Below are 13,476 nucleotides of genomic sequence, written 5' to 3' on the forward strand. Positions count from 1 at the left end.
AACAACAACAAAGCACATGTATTTTAATAACCTAAGAAGAGCTGGAGCCCTCAAATGCAGCCCCTGCACAGTAGCCTTAACCTGCCTCGGCCTTGGGCCACAGGGGCGGGTAGAGGACTTCTCCGTAGTTGTCACCACTTTCTCTACAAGTTTCATCTGCCATTAAGGAACATATGTGATGAATCCTTTATGTCAGTCGACAAAACAGTGTTACCGTCTGGTTTCTACTCTGCTGTTTTATTATCCTTGTCACAAATAATGTAATAGTGGCACCTGGAACTAAACGCTTTAATACTGTAATTAAGTCTTTAAATGATCTTTGGTCAATTTTGGTAGCACCTATGGACATGTTTTAAGAGCTAGAAAATCAGTCACAAAAAATAAAACTTTTAATGTCTCAACATGTAACATTCCAAAGTTGTAATCTTCATAAATATAGTGTTATAATTTGCCTTCTGGGTTTAACAAAACTGGATTAAGACCAAATTTTTGGAAGAGTAGTGTATAATTAGATATACAATTCAAACAGTACATGAGAGTGAAACTATATCTTCCTACACAGTTTATTTTTAATTTTTTATTGAAGTATAGTTGATTTACAGTATTGTGTTATAGTTTCAGGTGTACAGCAAAGTGATTCGGTTATATATGTATACATCTATGTTCTTTTTTAATTCTTTTCCATTATAAGTTATGTTTTTAATTTTAAAATAGCCTGTTAAGAGGAAAATAGTTCCTGTTTCTAATCATTCTAATAGTGAAGAGAGTAGGAATATATATGATACCAAAATGTGTCTAATCTCTCAAATGATTTGTGTTTGGAACACATTAAACATTTATTCCCTCATAGGTAGTGAAGCTCCATCTAAGCTCAGTACTAAGGTTGCAGCACAGGGTTTGACTATGTGAGCTAAAAATTAATACCACAAAAACCCATAATAATGCAAAAAGATAACCCTGTTCCATAATAAATAATTGACTATACAAATGCATGAACATATCTACCTGTGTTTCCTGGAAAGAGTTCACATGTGCTTCAGTGTTCAAATGAGAATAGAGCCTAACCCCATAAGTAGAGTATCTCATGTTGCATTGGTATATACTGGATAACACTACTTACTTGGTTGAAGTCATGATGGGAAACTTTAAGGTGCACGTGTATATATTCAGTGTTCATTAGGTTTAGAAAATCATCAGGCCAGCTCTTAAAAATTGAAGGACAAAGGACCAAAAACCTGATAGGAAACATGGAAAAAGACAGCTCACCAAAAAATGAAGTAAAAGTATCCCTAAAATATGTTTTAAAATTCAGACAGTTAGAAGTGCAAATTAAAACTGAGATGCCATTTCTCAACTATGATATTGGAAGAAGTTTAATACAAGTATGACAACACATTCTGTTGGTGAAATGTCTCATATGTTGCTGGTGGAAGTGCAGACTGATTTAGGTTTCTGGAGAGGAACTCAACAATACCTAATAGAACCAGGAGATACTTACCTGTTGACCCAGCCTTCCCACTTCTAGGAAAATACCCTGATGATACCCTCCAACAATGCGAAAGCACATGTGCACAAGGTTGCTCACTGCAGCATTGGCTGTAATTGCAAAATAATTGAAAATGACCTCAATGTCTTTACATAGGAGAGTGATTCAGTAAGCTGGTACGTCACACAATGTAGTCCTGCACGGGTGTAAAAAGTCTGTGGAAGAGCTCTGTGTACTGATGTCATGATTTCCAGGATATATTGTTAAGCAAAATGAGAAAAGCAAAATGCAAGCGTGTCTACAGTTTACCATCGCTCATTTAATAAGGAAGGCAGGAGACGAAAATATACATGTATCTGCTCACCTGTGCAAAAGAAACAAAAGAATAATAAACTAGAAACTAATGAGACTGGTTACCTACAGGGGATGAGTACAGAGTGGAAACTAAGGCGAATCAGGACGAGTAGCACCTTTCAATATACAGTTTCGTTTAACTCAAAACTACAGTAATGTTTCACATACTCTGAAAATAATTAAAATCAACCATGATGTACCAGGAACTCAAAATGAAATAAAAACTAATGAGAACCTACCTATAGTATTAAAAAGTGACATTACCGCACTGCACAGTTCTGTGGAATTCTTGCGCAAAATGTATAACGTCGACCTAGTCATTGGGAAACCTCAGACGAACCCAAATTGAGGAAAATCCTACAAAGTGGCCAGTGCTCTTCAAAAATACCAAGGCTGTGAAAGATAATGAGGCACACAGATTGGAGGAGACAGATGTGGTAGCTGAATGTAATGTGGGGTGCTGGATGGGTCCTGGAGGCAGTTTTGATGAGGGAGGGGCACACGGGGGGCTTCTCAGGTGCATGTTCTGTTTCTTGACCTAAATGGGGGTTACACGGATACTTGCTTTAGAATCCTTTAAACTGGGCCGATGTGTTGTATGTACTTTCTTGTAAATTAAGACTTTGTCTCCATCGATCAAAAATGCTGCCTTATGAGTTGCCCTCAGAACTTGAATATGTGAAGTCTACCCTATCCCCTTTTCGTGGATTGAACTGTGCTCCCCACCAGCCCCCCCAAAAATATGTATGCTGAAGTTCTAAGCCCTGTATCTCAGAATTTGTCTTTATTTGGAAACAAGATGGTTGCAGATGTAATGAGTTAAGATGGAGTCATACAGGATCAGGGCCGGTGTCCTTATCAGAAGACGGCCATGTGAATACACACACAGGGAGAAGGCCACGTGGACGAGGCAGCCTCAAACCCGGGAGCCCCCGAGATGGCCAGCAAACCACCAGCCACTAGGATGAGTCCTCCACGGGTTTCAGGGATTACACCCCTGCCGACCTCTTGACTTCTGGTGTCGAGCCGCCGGAACTGTGGAAGAAGAAGTTCCTGCTGTTTCAAGTCACCCAGTCAGTGATACTTTGTTACGGCCACCCTAGGAAATTAATACATACCTTACATCCTATGAATGAAGACATTTTTTGATAGGTTGTCTGTGTCCCTTCAGTGAAAGGTCGTGTTGAAGCCGTGGGTTTATGGGAGAGTAACAGCTGCTTCACTGCGTAGCACATGTAGAAATCATCGTGAGGGAAGCAAAGTTAATCTCTAGGAATATTTTTACATCTTCCTGCTTCAGAGTAATTTAATTTACACATCCAGATGCTATTCAGAATATGAAACATTTTTGTACTAGGGATTTCATGAAAAATCATAGATACAGCACAGGACTTTCCTTATATGACGTTAAAGATAGCATTTTTAATGTTACTTAAGCCCAGAATTCAGTTTAAAATTGAAGCAGATGTCAGTGTGTACAAGTGTGATCTTACGATGATTATGATGCTGACAGTGAAAGTGGAGATGTTAATGCAAGTTCAGCAATGACATCCTGTTGTGAAAGTAAGCAAGTAAAAACAAAAAGTAGGTGCGAGCTGACCAAGAGGGGTTGGGTTTTGAGATTGAGATCCTGAGATCATTTTTTAAAATTTATTTATTTATTTATTTTTGGCTGCGTTGGGTCTTCGTTGCTGCGCGTGGGATTTCTCTAGTTGTGGCGAGCGGGGGCTACTCTTCATTGCGGTGCGTGGGCTTCTCATTGCGGTGGCTTCTCGTTGCAGAGCCCGGGCTCTAGGCACGTGGGCTTCAGTAGTTGTGGCACGCAGGCTCGGTAGCTGTGGCGCACGGGCTCAGTTGCTCCGCGGCATGTGGGATCTTCCCAGGCCAGGGCTTGAACCCCCGTCCCCTGCATTGGCAGGCGGATTCTCAACCACTGCGCCACCAGGGAAGCCCCTGGAATCATTTTTGATCATTTGAATATTGCTAACAAGGTACAGAGCATCGAGAACAAGAGTGAAGGCAACTAGCTGGTGGGTGAGATAGTCACCAGGGAGAAGGCCCCTGCAGTCTTTTACTTGACAATTAATTTTGCATTAAAATTGCCACATTCCAGTCCCCAGGAGCTGCTGCACAGAATTCACATTTACGAGAACGTGGAAACTGGCTGCAGTCCGCCCTCCGCTCTGTCTTGTCACATGCGCTTCTGCGTGAGTTGGGTGCAGCCGGGACACGTATCCATACTTCATTTCGTACTTTTCCCTCAAGCAGGTGCTGATTTGTGTTAAAGCACTAAAGTTTAACATCCTCTTTGCAATTCGAATTATGAAAACATTTGCTAAGGACTGTAATCAGAGATGGCTCTGTCAGGGGCTGTGGCCACAGAGATGTCTGTTCCTGGGACCTGTCCTATGGAAACTTACCATCTCCAAGGACCATGATTTATTCCATGGGACCAGCCATTACATGATGGGTGAAGCATTTATGCAACTAATGTGCCTTTCAAGGGTGAAGAGCAGGGGTTATTATGTAATGCTGTATTAGTCTGCTAGGGCTGCGAGAACAAAGTATCATAAACTGGGGGCTTAAAAACCAGAAATTTATTTTCTCAGTTCTAGAGGCTAAAAGTCCAAGATCAAGGTGTCGGCAGGGCTGCTCCCTTGCGACGGCTGTGAGGGAAGACTGTTCTAGGCCTCTTTCCTTGGCTTGTAGATGGCCATCTTGTCCCTGTGTCTCTTCACATCATCGTCCCTTTATGTGTGTCTTCGTATCCAAATTTCCTCTTTGTGTAAGGACACCAGTCATATGGGTTAGGGCCCACCCTAATGACCTCATTTTAACTGGATTACTTTAAAGATTCTATCTCCAAATGAGGTCACATTCTTCAATACTGAGGTTTAAGATGTCAACATATGAATTTGGGAGGGGAGGTACACAGTGCAACCCCTAACAAATGTGGTTATGGGTTATGGATTTTGGACAGTATGAAAGGAGGGCACTCAGCTCTATAACCAGCCTAGTCTGTGTTTATGCTGCAGCTTTGGGGACCACCGCGTGACATGAACAAGCTAGGCGTAGAGATTTTGAAGAATGCCCCCTTCAGGTTCCTTATTTTCATCTCTGTCTACTAAATCAACCATGAAATAAGCCCCTTCCTAATTCTGAATGTCTCACTACTTAATCAAGACCCATTGGAGGCCTTCCCTGGTGGCGCGGTGGTTGAGAGTCCGCCCGCCGATGCAGGGGACACGGGTTCGTGCCCCGGTCCGGGAAGATCCCACATGCCACGGAGCGGCTGGGCCCGTGAGCCATGGCCGCTGGGCCTGCGCGTCCGGAGCCTGTGCTCCGCAACGGGAGAGGCCACAACAGTGAGAGGCCTGCGTACCGCAAAAAAACAAACAAACAAACATTGGAACCTGAGCCCTTTGCCACTTGGGCCTCCACAGCTTCGTGGGGCCGGCACGCGTGGGTCTCCATGATGCTACCCGGTCTGAGGGCCATGTGTCATCCTATCAGACAGCATCGCCATCTGCAGAATGAAATTACTGAAAACGGGGCGTGTGCAGTGGTACCAAGCTTCCTAATCCTTCTTGCCTTCCCACTCCTTTCTCAACCAGAATACTTCTTTCTTTCTTTTAGACTGAAGTGACATTCACATAACAAAATTAAGCATCTTTAAGTGAACAAATCAGTAGCCTCGAGTACTTCACCATCTGTGCAACCCACCCCTTCTATCTAGTTTCAAAACACTTTCATCATCGCCCCAAAAGAGACCCCGTACCTATTCATCAGTTACTCCCCTGACCCCTCCACCCAGCCCCTGGTGACCACTAATCTGTGTTCTGTCCCCGTGGTTCTACCTATTCCGGACATTTCATATGAATGGAATCATACAACATGTGGCCATCTGTGTCTGACTTTTTTCATTAAGCATAATGTTTTTGAGGCTCACACGTGTTGAAATGTGCATCAGTACTTCATTCCTGGTTATGACTGAATAATATTCCATCGCATGGGTAAAACCACAGTTTGTCCATTCAGTCACTGAGGGACGTTTGGCTGGTTTCCACCTCTTGGCTATTATGACCACGGCTGCAATGGACACGTGTGTGTGTGTGTGTATGTGTGTGTGTGTGTAAATCAGTCTGATTACCTGATAGTACTTGGCGCCAACCTGGTTCTGATTTTTCTACATTTAAATAACAAAAGCATGACTTCAATGTTTTATTTTTTTTAAGTATTAAAATGATATTTGCCCATAGTTTTTAAAAAGACGAATAGTATTAGAAGGTTTACAGTAAAAACAGCCATCCCTCGTCCCATCCGGCCCCATCTCACAATCTCCTCCCCAGAGCTCTCAGTCCGGCTCCTTACCTGTCTCTTGGTGCGTCCCTGTCACCCTCCCGCCCCTGTGCTGGAGGGACAGAGGTGGGCACTCTAGCTCTGCAGTGGTGGGCGGTGGCATGGGCCAACCGCACGTCTCCAGCTCCCCTTCCCAGGTGACTGGCTCACTGTTCACAGACCTTCCCTCTGCTAAGTCAGAATATTGTGGGCATTTCTCCTTTTTTTTTTAACATTTTTTTTGATGCGGACCAATTTTAAAGTCTTCATTGAATTTGTTACAATATTGCTTCTGTTTTATGTTTTGGTTTCTTGGCACTGAGGCATGTGGGACCCTAGCTCCCCGACAAGTGATCGAACCCATACCCCCTTAAGTGGAAGGTAAAGCCTTAACCCCTGGACCACCAGGGAAGTCCCGGGCATTTTACACACTGCCAATCTCCTCTCCTCTCCTCTTTGCCCTTGTGTAGTTGTACATTTTATTCCTGTAGTGCCATTTGTTGAGGTCTTGGGGAGGAGATAAATGCATGTGTTCAATCCACCTTGTTTGACTAGAAGTCCAGTGAATTCCTTCAAAAAAAACAAAAAACAAAACAAAAACTTCATCTTCCTTTATAACTTGTTAAAATGCGATCTATTTGCTGTGGAGAACATAAACAAAAGAAGAAAAATGTAAAACTACTTTCCAAGTTTGGATACCCCTCAAAGCCCACTCTGAGACAAGTTCTGGGTGCAAGTGATCTGGGGGAGAGGGGATCCCAGGGGCACAGTGAGGACCTGCAGAAACGGGGAGAGGAGGTGGCGCTGGTGAAGGGCGTTATGGGATGTGTTACTGCCGTAGGTGCCCCAGCCTCGTTCCCACGGCGACCCTCTGAGACCCGGAGCGGGACGCACCGCAGCCAAGGGCCCCTCCTTCATTGGCGGCCATTGCTCCTGGGACCTCAGCCCCCCGGCCGCCCTGTACACCGAGGAGCGGGCCTTTAGGCAGGGAATTCTTGGCCTGTAATAAAGGACTCGAGCTGGTGACTCGAGGGTGGGGACCAGGGGCACCAACAGCGTCCGCTTAGATGACCCAGCATCTCAGCACCCACAGAAAACGATTTCACAGCTTGCTGTATTTCTTTCCCGTCTCTTTCTGTGATTATGTCTGCATATGTTCTTTTACGCTAATGGCATCCCACAGTGCACGTGGCTTTCTTTCACTTATTGCCATGTTGTTACAGAATCTCCTTAGTTGTAGTGAGGAGGAATGCGGGCTCAGGAGCTCCACTGTCACCTTCAAATACAGGCTGGACCGCTGACTGGGGAGGGATGGAACCGCCTCGTTCAGGTTCCTCATCTATAACGTGGAAGGAGCAATCGCCCACCTCATACCGTGGCGGGGAGGGGAAAACACGCTGCCACATGGAAAGTTCTTGAAAATTTGCTTGACACATAGTAAGTGCTCAGTAAATATTACCTTGTATTTTCTGCATGCTGTTGGTGGCTGTATAGCATTTCACTGTGTGGAGGTGATATCAGTTATCATCCCCTCCTGTTTGCCAGGGTTATAAGTATTTAGACACAGTAATCAACACTCAGTGCACATCCTTGTCATTAAATCTTTGGGCACATCAACAATTATTTCTTTAAAATACATTCTTAGAAACAGAATTACTGGTTCATAAAGTACAGATATTGTTAAAGATTTTATATATGTAATTTCCCTTGAGAAATGTACCAATTTATATTCCAAATAGACCTTGAGAGTGGCCTGCTTCCTGTACTCAATTACCAAAAATGGGAATTTTTACTTAAAAAAATATAGTTTTGGCGACTTGAAAATCTTTAGGTTCAGTGTCATTTATTAAGCAGTTCATCTTTTCCTCATTACATTTAAATGCTTTAATTTCAGACCAAAAAAACTATATGCATATTTGGACTTGTTTCTGACATTTTTATTGTGTCACAGACTTCTACATTTCTATGTTAGCACCCACCATCTCTCAAGACCCCCAAAATTCTATTGGGATTTTTAAAAATTGTTTTAAATGTATAGTTTAACTTGGGAGAAAATTGGCATTGTTTGATATTAAATGTTCTCATCCAGGAACAAGATATGTCTTTCTGTGCAACAAGGACTTTTAGGATAATGACATTCATTCCAGAAACAGAATTTTGAGGAGCTCAGTTTGTTTCCAAAAATCTAAAATTAATCTTACTTCTGCATTTTCAAATTTGCTTTTTTTTTTTTCTCGGCCGCACCACGCAGCTTGGGGGATCTTGGTTCCCCGACCAGGGGTTGAATCCGTGCCCTCGGCAGTGAAAGCGCACTGGACCACCAGGGAATTCCCCCATTTTGCTTTTTATTTAACCAAATCTGAGGCATTTTATGATTTCTGCTCATTTTTATTCATTTCTCGTCTATTTTTATTTTTCAACTGCTTGTTTTCTCTTCTATACTTCTCTTAGTTCATTATCCTAAAAAACAGCCTTTCTCTTGTTTTAGTTATAAAATGTCAGCCCCAAATAAACAGCAGATATTCACTCAGTATGCATTTGATTCAATTCAATATAAATGAACATTCAGCAAATACTGGGTATTTGCCAAGTAAGTATAGTAAATCATGTGAATGTGCTACTTGACAATATAATGCATCCAAATCATTGAAAAATAATGACTATCGGAGTCCTTGCTTATGGCCTAATCGAGTTTTCCACATGGTGTCCTGCCCAGCAGGCGGGCTCTCTTAGCCTTGTCCCCAAGACAGATTGCGCTGATTGGCTCCATGCTACCCTTTTACCTGAGAGACACTGTAAAGATGAGTGCTCTCTGCAGACCAGTGCCCATCCAGTGCCCTTGGCCCTCCTTCTCCTACCTGGCTTGGTACTTCCTTCTGACTTTCTCAGCCTTTCTGTTTACTTGTTTGTTTTTTTTGCGGTACGCGGGCCTCTCACCGTTGTGGCCTCTCCCGTTGCGGAGCACAGGCTCCAGACGCGCAGGCTCAGCGGCCATGGCTCACGGGCCCAGCCGCTCCGTGTCAGCCTTTCTGGACTGATTTCCTCCCCCTCCCTTCTTCAGGCATCTTGCCATGTCTCTGGGATATTGATTACAGTCAAAGATTGGAAACAACTTAAACCTATCGATAAGGGAATTTTAGAATAAATTTTAAATCTGTTCTGCAACTGACTAGCACTGTGACCTTGAGCAAGTTACTTCACCTTTTTATACCTGCTTCCTTGATAAAATGGGGATACTAGCCATACCTGTTCCATGGGGTTGTTATGATGATGAAATGGGCTAATATTTATGAAGCACTAGACGAGTACTTTATGCCCAGTAAGCAGTATATAAATGTTGACTCAACAGAAAGAAAAAAGAATTCATGTAACACTAAGCAATGGTAAAAAAAAATCAGGCTTCAATATGTATGACATTATTAAGTAAAACCATTTATATAATATATAAATCTACATCTACAAGACATTGTTAAGTTAAAAAGTGCAATGCAGCATAATACATATATTACGGTCATATATATACATATATACACATGTATGTATATATGTATCACACACAGAAAATTATATAGAGGAGTACATCCCAAACTTTGGACTTAATAACTAATTTCTGGATGGAGAATTCTTATTTTAATTCTATACACTTCTACGCTATTTGAATTTCTTAATAATACTACTACATTAATATATTACTTGTATAAATGAACATTTATTTCAAAAGAAAAAAATAGGCAAAAGACATGAACTGACAATTCACAAAAGAAGAAATACAAATTACTTCCAAACATGAAAAGACGTCAAGATCAGTAAAATATAAGTTGAAACAAAGAGATGCCAATTTTTGCCTACCAAAAAATAAAAATGCTTAGTAACATCCAGGATTAAAGCTTTACTTGGTCATTAAATGTTGATGGAGTTTAAAGAGGGGAAATTTTATTTCTAGCTTTGTGTCGTGATGTCAAATAGTGACAAACTCACGTCAAGAAAGAAATTGCACGCAGCATAATATTTTAAGATAAAAATGTTATGCTGGGGCTTCCCTGGTGGCGCAGTGGTTGAGAGTCCGCCTGCCGATGCAGGGGATACGGGTTCGTGCCCCGGTCCAGGAGGATCCCACGTGCCGCGGAGCAGCTGGGCCCGTGGGCCATGGCCGCTGAGCCTGCGCGTCCGGAGCCTGTGCTCCGCAACGGGAGAGGCCACAGCAGTGAGAGGCCCGCGTACCGCAAAAAAAAAAAAAAAAAAAGTGTAAAGGTTGAGGTTTATGCTTCCCACCAGATCTCCTGATGGGAGAGCCACAGGCAGAGCCCAGTAATCTGCCACAGCTGAACCGCTCCCTGGGTTAGAGGCACGCCCGGATACTTGAAGAAGGAAGAAGGTAGCATGCAGACTTGGCTGGTTTCTTTGCATGAGCAGAAACCCCATCAAAAAATTAAAAATCACTCTCCTCTCTGCCCATAATATCCCTCCAACACCCACCTTGACACCCACCTCCTGCACTTTTACTCACCCCTGAACCAAATTCTATGTCAGACTCTGTTTCTCGAGTCCGTTCAGAGCCACACATGAAAGTGGCCCTCGTGACCTGACCTCTGACAGGTCCTGGGCAAGGCAGGTGGGCTGCTTCTAAACTCACGCCACCTTTGTGCCTGCAGGATAACGGGTGGCTCTCGGCCACGGTGGCATCCTCTTCCTTCAGCTTCATCCACCTGGATTCCTCTGTCCCAATTTCAGATTCAGTTTTCGCCAAAACGTAGAGTCCAAGAAGGCAGGGAACGCTACTTTCACTCTTTTGTTCTCTGATGTGTGTCTCCTGCACGAAAAACAATGCCGCATTCATAAAAGGAGTGTAAAAAATACTTGTAAAAAATAAATGGATGAATAAAGAAAGGAAAAATATATATATATATATTTTTTTTTTCAAACTGTTCCTTTTTTGGAAAAAGCTCCTTTTTTCCCTCTAAGATTATGTCCTTCCTACTTCTTTGGTGTTAAAATGTCTTTTCTCAAGAAATCGTGGTTGTCCCTGTGGGAGGGACATTTACTTTTCCCTGTCATCCTTCGTACATTTTGATATTACTATTCAAAATAAATACACATTTTAAATAAAGTAGTTGAAGTCCTTGCTTTTATGATGGCAATTTTTTAAAAAATGCCCATAATTGGCAAAATAAAAAAATTTTAATTGCAACCTTGGATTAATTTCCTAGATTTATTTAATTTGATGTTTGTTTGTTTCTAATAGCCAACCACCCAAATTCCGCAGCGCTGAGTACAGGGTCTTGCGCGTGCTTGGCGCTCGAACATTTGATGAGTTTACCGCCTCTAGTTTGAAATGCCTGAGTTTGGTGTATGGACCTCACAACAATAAAAATGTGCGTCGTGACACTGTTAAGGGACCTTGTCACTGTCACTGTACTCTAGTGACAAACTCCTAATTGCTTTCCCCAGCAAGAGGCTCTTCCGCTGTCTCCATCTCACACTTCCCCGCATCCGTCTACAGCGCCCTTGGGGCCGCGCCGGGCGGGGGCGATGCGGGATGGGAGGATGGGGCCTTCCGCCAGCGTCCTGGAGCCCGTGGCGCTGGGTTGCAAGTGAGGCTGTCGGTTGGGGCTTGTTACAGGGCCACGGACTCGAAATGGGGCTGGGGGGTGTCCTGAATTGAAGTTGGAAAGACACCCTGCGAGGCTTTCACGCTGCTCTGCCCTCTCCCCCTCCAGAAGAGGTCTTCCTCACCTTCGCATCCTGGAGGCTGGCAGAGCGTGACCTTATTTGGAAATAACATCTTTGCAGATGACATCACAGAGGAGTTGGGAAAGAGGGGGCTTAATCCTACACGACTGGTTTTTCCAGAAGAAGAAAACACACCCTGCGAAGAGGCAGACACCCAGGAGAGGCCACGTGTCACCCGCGGCGGAGATGGGAGCGCTGCGGCCGCGAGCCAAGGACCGCCGGGCATCCGCGAGGCTGGCCCAGGCCGCGCGCACGCGCCCAGCGTCGGGGAGGAGCGGCCCCGCCTGCCCGCACTTCTGCTTCCGGAGAGAAGCGAGGCCCGCGGGTCGCGCAGGCCGTGGTTCCTTGTTCCAGCAGCCCTGAGCAATGGGTGCCTTCTCCCATTTCTTTGATTTGAAAGGTAAGCCTTCTCCACTGGGTGACGAGCGCGCCCACCAGTGTTTTGTTTTGTTTTTTTACCTCGCAGGTGATAATATAATTTGAACTCCATGTATTGGTCGAGCTCCGTGAGGTTAAGTACTCCTTTTTTGTTCCCCCCCAAATTTCCCACTTCCGGGAAACAGATGCTCACATGACACCCACAGTATCCGAGGGGGTTCCCAGTTCACCAGCTCTGGACACTCTTGCTTGGTCTTCAGCTGGGGTGGTGTTGGCGGGAACCCGCGGACCCCGTTCAGATGCAGGTTCGGGGTGCAGCCTGAGCCTCTGCATTTCCAGCGTGGTCTATGGTCACGTGGATGCTGCTGGTCACCCCAACATGCTTGGAGCACCAAAGCTTTAGTTCACGCCCCATTGGGGTGCGGTGGAAAACTGCCGGCTCCTTTAGTGGACAGCCAGGGCCGGACTGGGGAAATGTCCAGAACAGGCCTCCCAATCATGGGTTGGATCAGGAGATAGAACCCTGCCAGCTCTGTGTTGCTCGCTCCCGCGGTGACGTCCCTTCTCCAGGGTTATTTATTTTTATTGCCAAGGACTTATCTTTTGGATTCCAATTTACTGATGAAGAAACGGTTAAAATGCCTTGCACGAGATCGTGGAGATTTTGTTATCAGCTCCACAGTTTCCAGCTTGTCAGTGCCTCTGATTCCTCTCTGGGATTTCAAAGCTCTTCCTAAGTCCAGATGCCCTGAACACTTAAAGCTGCTTGAACAATAATAAAACTAGTAACTGTAATATTTAAATTAAGTAATAATTGAAAAAAAGTCTCCATTTTTTTTTTCACTTGTCAAACATCTAATTGTTAAAGCAGAGAAATTGATCGTTGGGACGTTTTAGCCCTCTTCTTAGGAGTGATGGTGGGTGGGATAAAATATACGCTAGTGTTGCTTTTTTATGTTAACATTTGACAATGTGAGAAACGGACTTTCACAGATTAAGAACAGCCTTACCGATACATCAGAAGGCTGTACCTCAAATAAGCTTTTGTTCCTTCTGAGGACACAGCATTAAATTGAATCGTAACCCGCACTTCATCACTACTGCGACGTGCAGGACACTGAGAGGGAACCACTGTCCCCGGACGGCCTCTGTGCTGACAACTCTCTGATTGCATTTCTTTAGGGGGTTTC

Source organism: Orcinus orca, chromosome 17 (genome assembly GCF_937001465.1).
Source record: "Orcinus orca chromosome 17, mOrcOrc1.1, whole genome shotgun sequence".
NCBI classification, from domain to species: Eukaryota; Metazoa; Chordata; class Mammalia; order Artiodactyla; family Delphinidae; genus Orcinus; species Orcinus orca.